Genomic DNA, 7,198 nt, shown 5'->3' on the forward strand with positions numbered 1-7,198 from the left:
TATGAAAATACACTTCTATATAAAAAATTAAGGAAGTTGATTAGACTCCACTTATATGTATTTATGGGAAACGGCTTCACTTTCTTCCTATATGATTCTCACAATTACCTCAAACCTATTTCACCAGCTAAGAGTTAAAAAAAACCTTTAAGAGCCCAATCAAGGGTGAAACAGCTGTCTGTGGTTGCTTGCTTGCCTTAACAGCCAGACTTGAATACACTGCTCTTCTTAATCCCTTGACCTCAGCTCTCCTGACACACTGAGGGATGTGTTTTCAGCAGCATTCTTTGGCAACTCAGTGTTGGATTGTATTGGATACCTTTCTCAGATGTCCTTATCTAGTTTGTTCCAGCAAAGGTTTTGAATTAATGTGGTCATCCCGTAGAAGGTCTTCTTAAAAGTTTGTGCTCGTCTCATCAGATCCTCTTTTATTTTATGTAACAATGTGGTTTCCTCACAGCCCTTTTATTGCCCTTGCGAAACTGACTCAAAGTCTTCTAACAGGATTCACTCATTTCCTTTTTTAGTTATCTCATGCAAATACTATGTTTTTCCCTGTGCAGTTTCTTTGGGTTGTCTGGAGATTTTGTATAATATTTTCCTTTTCTTGTCTAATTGCATGCCTTGCTTTCATGTATTAGTAGTACAGGGAGCACACAAAGGGTCGGTATCCCTCAATAGATATCATTTATTGTGCAGGGCTATCACACAAGTGATGGAAGTGTTGTTCATTGTGTGCAGAGACAAACAGCATCAGTGGTCTTATTGAAGGACTTAAACCTCTTTTCTTCCACTACATTATTTCCAAAACTGGTTTCAATGTTTCTTGCTGTCCAAAGTCCTGTACCAACTAACTGAAATACTGGTGTTCAACAGTGCTCTTTTGTCTTTCTTTTTCGCTCAGCTGTCTCAGTGAACAAGTAATATTTAAAAGTACTGAATAAAATAAGCTCATTACGAAGCACAATCAACGAATATGATCTGATCTCTTGGTAACACCATTCAGTAAGCATAAAACATTTATTATATAGTTTACTGAGATGGTTTCAAAACTATTTACTTTAGTTAGGTCAGTAATTCATTAACAGTACAAAAGCAGTGAAATAATTAACAAAGAGTAGCACACATCTGTCTCTGTGATATAAGTAGCCTTTTGCATTTGTTACTATTCCATGTCTCCATTTGCGTCATTCCCATTGGGGTGAGTCAGGTTGGAAAGTTACGATCTCTGATGAAGGTAAGATTTATACTTGCTGGTAAGATTTAAAAAAAAACCTTTTATGGGCTTTTCTTACTTAGAAGTTTTGAGTCATAATACTGCAGACGGGAGTTTTGCACCACTGACTCCTCAGCCAAACACACACACCAAATGTCTGAAACTGTGGTTTCCCTCATATTAAGCCAGATCTCTGTTGCAACAATACTTCTTCAGCAGGGTAGAACATATCTGATCAAGAGAGTTTTTATAAGAACATTTTAGGGGAAAAAATACCTCTGCTAATTATTGTGCTGGGGGATGCTGCATACCTGTTTTTTTTCTTAAATTTACTTCACCCTGATTCATCAGTTCAACTTGTGATTCTACTTATTTGTGTATTAGGTGTTTGTTTCTGGCCCTTCTGTATTGTTGGGAGTGATGCAAAGTGGGTAGATCAGACAAGTGTGAAGATTCTCACCTCATCAAGGAGAAAAATACTGCATCACACAGGAGAGATGATGGATGGCCTCCGTTTTGAATGTGAACAGTGAAACATTCTATATTTGGACATTGTACACTCGTTTTACACAATTTTTATTGGAAAAAGTATTGCATTCAAATCCAGACCTTTTGACTTGTTTGAGCAGATCATGTGAAGAGAGTACATGTATAATATCAATTCACTTGGTAGCAGTTTTGTGCTTCCAAGTAATATTTTTCTGTCCTGGGCACTACACATTCCAAAGATCCCTCCCCCCTCCCCTTCCCCAAACCAGGAAAGTTAATCACAAATTGCTCCCAGATTTGAAACAACACTTTCATTTTAGTACAAAGAAACTGCATCTGAAGTGTTCTGCGGTGTCAATTTTGTCTAATTGGACACGCAGCACAAAAAATTAAATCCTTTGAATTCCTGCATTATCGCTGCATTTTCCTTTTTTTTCCAGTTAAAATGCCAAATTAAGTATTTATAAAGTTTCTTATTATTGAAAAACAGCATTCATACAATGGACTGGACTGTCCAGGGTGCATCATGCCTTGTGCCTGTAGCTCACTGGGACAGGTTCCAGGCTCCTCCGTGACCGTGTACTGGGAAAAGCAGTTAGAAAAATGGATGGAATATTCATAATAAAACAGCCATTAAAATGTCTTACAATAAGCCTACAGTTTAAGAATAAAAAAATGTAATTTGGAGGGTCATCACATTTTCCTGCTAGGCTGAATTACTAATAATAGATAGATTTGTCTTGCTTACTGAAGCACTGTAATACAAACATTTCTACATATTATAAAACACAATTCAAATTACAAAACTGTATTTCAAAATGTTTAGAATTTGGTATAATATGAAGGTAGAGGTAGATACAGATACAGGTAGAGGTAAATACATATTTTGCTGCTGTTGGGAATATTAAGACAAAACTTGACAACCTACTTTAATAGTAAGAATATAGAGATGTAGTTCAAGTATGTAGCTGCATCAGCATGCGTAGGCTGAAAAGGAACAATTAAAGGTTTATTTCATGCTGAAAAGAGAAGAAAAAAAACACAACGTTTCAGCTGTGGAGCCTTCTCTGGGACTCCAGAAGCTGCAAATTGCTGCAAATATTAGGCTGGGAAAAATTATAAGATGAGCAGCAAAGTCAATGGGGCAAATTAGATTAACCTAAATGCCCTCTACAAACAGGAAGTGTGTGGCTCACCACCTCCACTGTGAATTTACACTACTCCCATCTGGGAGACGCCTATGTCGCCAGGTGTAACAGTAACATTGAGGAAATCTTTCATTCCCACTCTCAAACAATGTAACTAACTATCTTATCTCCTGAAACTCTGTTGTCATGAATTCTCTGTTGGTCATGTTTTTGTATTGTTGTGCTGGGCTGTCTCAGAACTAATTTCCCCCAGGGGATAATAAAGCTTCAATTGAATTGTATTACCATAGAAAACAATAATATGAAATTAGTTCTAATTAATCTGATTAGCTTTTCAGGGATCATTTATTGTGTTGTTTTCTAGATCCACTTTAGTTTATTGAGAGCACTATGATGTATATACTAGTTTTTTTTTTCTGGTTTGAATGTGTTGTAGGTAATTTAAGTCTCTTTATGTCTACCAGTAGTTTCAATACATAACCACAAGAGGGCAGTGTTGGGGAAACAAAATTAATAACCAAATAGTCCAAAAGATTTTAGTTCATAATACCAGCGCGGAAGCGTTAGTTGTACCAGCAGCAGCAGTGGGAGTAGGCGGTGGTTACTTTTTCTAATCTCAGAATTGCTCGAAGTATAAAAATACAACTGTTCTAATTGTGGATTACAGCAGTTGGGCATAGAAAATTATAGTGAATATAATTTTCAGTGTAGAACTACACACGCCTTTCTTTTGAGCTGTACATTTTAAACCCAGCATTTTCCCTGCTGGGTTTACAATAACCGTGACTGGAGTAAAGAGGGGAGAGTGTAAACATAATGAAAATTTCAATGAAATGTGCCTGATGAGCAGTCATTATCAACAATTAAATGTCCAGAAATATCATTTTGTTTTGTTACAGAACTCAGTTAATACATTTGTGTAGTCCCATATCAAACGTATTTTACACTTTTATGTTGTAGGATACATTGAAGTCGTAGACAAGCATGAATTAAAACACCTCGTTTTAAATGTTATTGTTGGCTCAAACTGTGTTAGCAAGTGACTGCACCAGTCTTATTCAGTAATGCCAGGTCTCACACTGTATGTCACTTGCAGACCCTCAACTCAAGTAGGCTGTCAGCTTTGGAGCGGCACTGACCTCATTACTCAAAATAAGTGCAGCCACCATAATGTCCAGCCACTGATACAGGCCTCAAAACAGGATTATTTCAGATGGTGTCCTTTCTTCACAGAGTGGATATTTCTTTTTGTAACAAACAAAAACAAAATCAAAATAAATGTACCTAAATGTAAAGTTCAGCAAGTATAAAATACTTTAAAATAATTAGATCTTAATTAGAACAGGCCAGCTGCAGAGAGGAGAGTAGTTTCTGTTGACGTCATTCAATTCAAAGAGCTTTATTGGCTTGACCCATGCATTAGAGTTTTGCCAAAGCATATACAATCAACATGATATGTACAGACATTTATAATAGAAAACATCTCATTGGACATTTACATACATCACAAAAACGGGCTCACTCAGTGTGTTTCAGGTAGAGACAGGAGATTACATATTGAGTTTCCTCCCCCTCTCCCAGTGGGATTGGAAGCTGTTGTGACCGTGGCGGGTGTGTGAATTCTGGGATTAGATTTTTTATTTTAGTAAAGAATGATTTCAGAGCTTCTCGTAATGTAGTAAAGAGTGCCTCTCAATCTCTGTTTCATCCTGCTGGGAGTGGGAGTGCAGCCTGTCCTCTCTGGGCTGCCAGGTCTGCCTGTGTCGCCCAGTTTCAATGGCCAGGCAGTGGTCACTGAGCCTGTTATTTCTTAGGTTCTGTTTCTCTTTGATAGTCAGATACATAGCTAATATGTATTTTGTTTTTAGGGTCCTTTAGTGTTCCAGTTTGTGTTGTGCTTGTGTGTGTGTCTTAGTGGGTAAGGAAGTTTTATTTGGTTTGTGCTTGTTTTTTTATTTTGATTTGTGTTGTTTTAAATGTTCTTTTCTGAGGTTGGTTGGTGCCAGTCAGCTTCAGGAGCTTCTGGCTGAGGGGGCTCTTCTCTGGGCTCAGGTCTTGGCTCAGCAGGGCTTTGTGGTGACAGGAGTTTTGGTTAATGTCTTTAGGCATAACCAATATTTAATTGCTCTTTTCTGTACGCAATAGGTTTTTAACCAATTTGGACCTGCAAGAATTGTTTGGTGTTTTTTTTTTGCACGTGGGGCAAATTTTTTAAAGAACTCTATGTGCAGGGCTTATATGGGATGTTTGTCTCATTTAGTGTAATCCTGGTTTGTGGCTAGACCTCACACTTCACTGACATATAGGGTAAGGGGTTGGATTATACTTTCAAATATTTACAACCTTCTCCTTCAGTGCCCTCACTCTGAGGTCAAAATTCCCTCATTGTGTGTTCCAATATAGAGTTGTTCAATGTGAAGTACAACCTGTTCCCCTGAGATCCAACTTTCTTCTGGAAAACAATGATTCCGGTTTTGTCCACGTTTGCCTGTCAGAGCCCAGGCTTGACTGGACTACTCCAGCAGTGCCAGGCTCTGCTGCTGCCCCTGTTCTGTTATGAGGGCAACAGCAGGACCGGGTCATCAGGGTAGAGCAGGAACATGATCTGTGTGTCGTGTAGGCCTATGTGCAGCAGTCTGTAGCGTGAGGCCAGGCACTGCAGACTGTTTTTTTTAAATCAATAAGGCAGGCAAATGTGTTTTTTGGGTGGACGTTTGTTTGTAAGAGTGTGTATGGTGCAAATCTGATCCTTACTGAGTGCAGTATACAGCGTAAAATTCAGATCAGCCTCCTACCAAACTGTTGGGCTGTGTCAGTATGTCTTTTTGCTGGCGTGTTCTCCTGATGTACAGTGTGATCTGTGTTCAGAGAGAGGAGTTTGTGTCCTGACAGATAAGACACTAATAAAGGAGGAGTCCAGGTCAGTGACAACATTGTCTACCACACTTTGGGAAGTGAAACTTCTCAAAGAGTCCCCACTGGTCCAGGTAGTGATGATGTACAGACTCAGCCTTTGACAGAGCTCAAGCCCAGTCTTGATGATTTCACTGTGTTGGCTGCACCTTGTGTAAAGTGATTGGTGAGAGGTACAGAGTGGAATGTCCAAATATATGCGTTTCCTACAGTCTGGCAGCATGCCTGTTTGTGCCCTGAGGTTACCACAGAGCAGCACATTTCCCTGGCACTGGGCATGACAGATGCAGACTGTGGAGAATTCCCTCACTGTAGGTGATTCTGCCAACGGAATGTAGACCGCACACAGAAAAACCTCATATTCTGTGCAGAGGGACATCTCTATTGATTTTGAGCCCAACACATGACTCTCCTCTCTTCAGGGGCTGTATGGACTGACTGAGCTCTGCTCTGTACCACACAATGATCCCCCCCAGAATCCCTGCCCCGAGTTACTGATTGAGGTCACTAGAGATTATTGAAGCCTCAATTGTATGTTTGTAGGTTTACATAAAGTTTGATTGATTCATTAGGTAATTGGGCTAAGTGCTACAATTTTAAATGGGGTTAATTTAGACTACTTGTATATAAAGGCACAGACGGGGCAGCTGGCACAGAGCAAGTCTCTGTTTCTTGGGAACAGAAGATTCTGCTAAATTCAGTCTAAGTGCACAATATCATTGTTGTTTGTTGTGATTCCAATGTGCTCTGTCCTCACAAGCCACCTGTTTAGAGGGAAGTTTTGCAAAACGTGATGGCTAAATCAAAACTTTGACCCACTCACTACCTGAAATTTCCTGACTTGGAATCAAAGGAATTGTAAAGCACATATGGAAGACTGTCACACAACATTTTAATACAATATCAAAGACCGTCCTGGATTAAAATTACTGTAGTTACAGTATTTTTTCTATCCAATGGTAAACATCTACTAGAAATTAAAAGGCAAAGCAACAAAATATTATTAGGCCACTATGACCTATTTTTACAGCATATACACTGCTGTGCAAAAGTCCTAGAAGACTCAATCAGGACCTACAATATTTGTAATGTACATACAATTTGTAAGAGTATCATACAAGTTCCTACTTTTATAACGCATTTGACTGTTACAAACACAGCATAGTTTCAGTGAGACAAAACCAAGCTTGTCAGCGATCTTCAATTTAAGAGCCAATGTGAAGTGCTGCAGTAGTTAATGCACTCCATCTGACAATGAAATCTAAATGACTAATGTCAAGTGGTTTTCATTATTAACATAAATTATTAATGGTTATTGTATACTACAAAGTGCTATACTCCCAGGATTAACTGTTGGCTCCAAACAAAATGCATACACTTTTAGTAGAAAATATCCATGAAATGTGATTCTGCCAAAATAAGGCAAATCAGT

Source organism: Lepisosteus oculatus, chromosome 2 (genome assembly GCF_040954835.1).
Source record: "Lepisosteus oculatus isolate fLepOcu1 chromosome 2, fLepOcu1.hap2, whole genome shotgun sequence".
Classification (NCBI taxonomy): domain Eukaryota; kingdom Metazoa; phylum Chordata; class Actinopteri; order Semionotiformes; family Lepisosteidae; genus Lepisosteus; species Lepisosteus oculatus.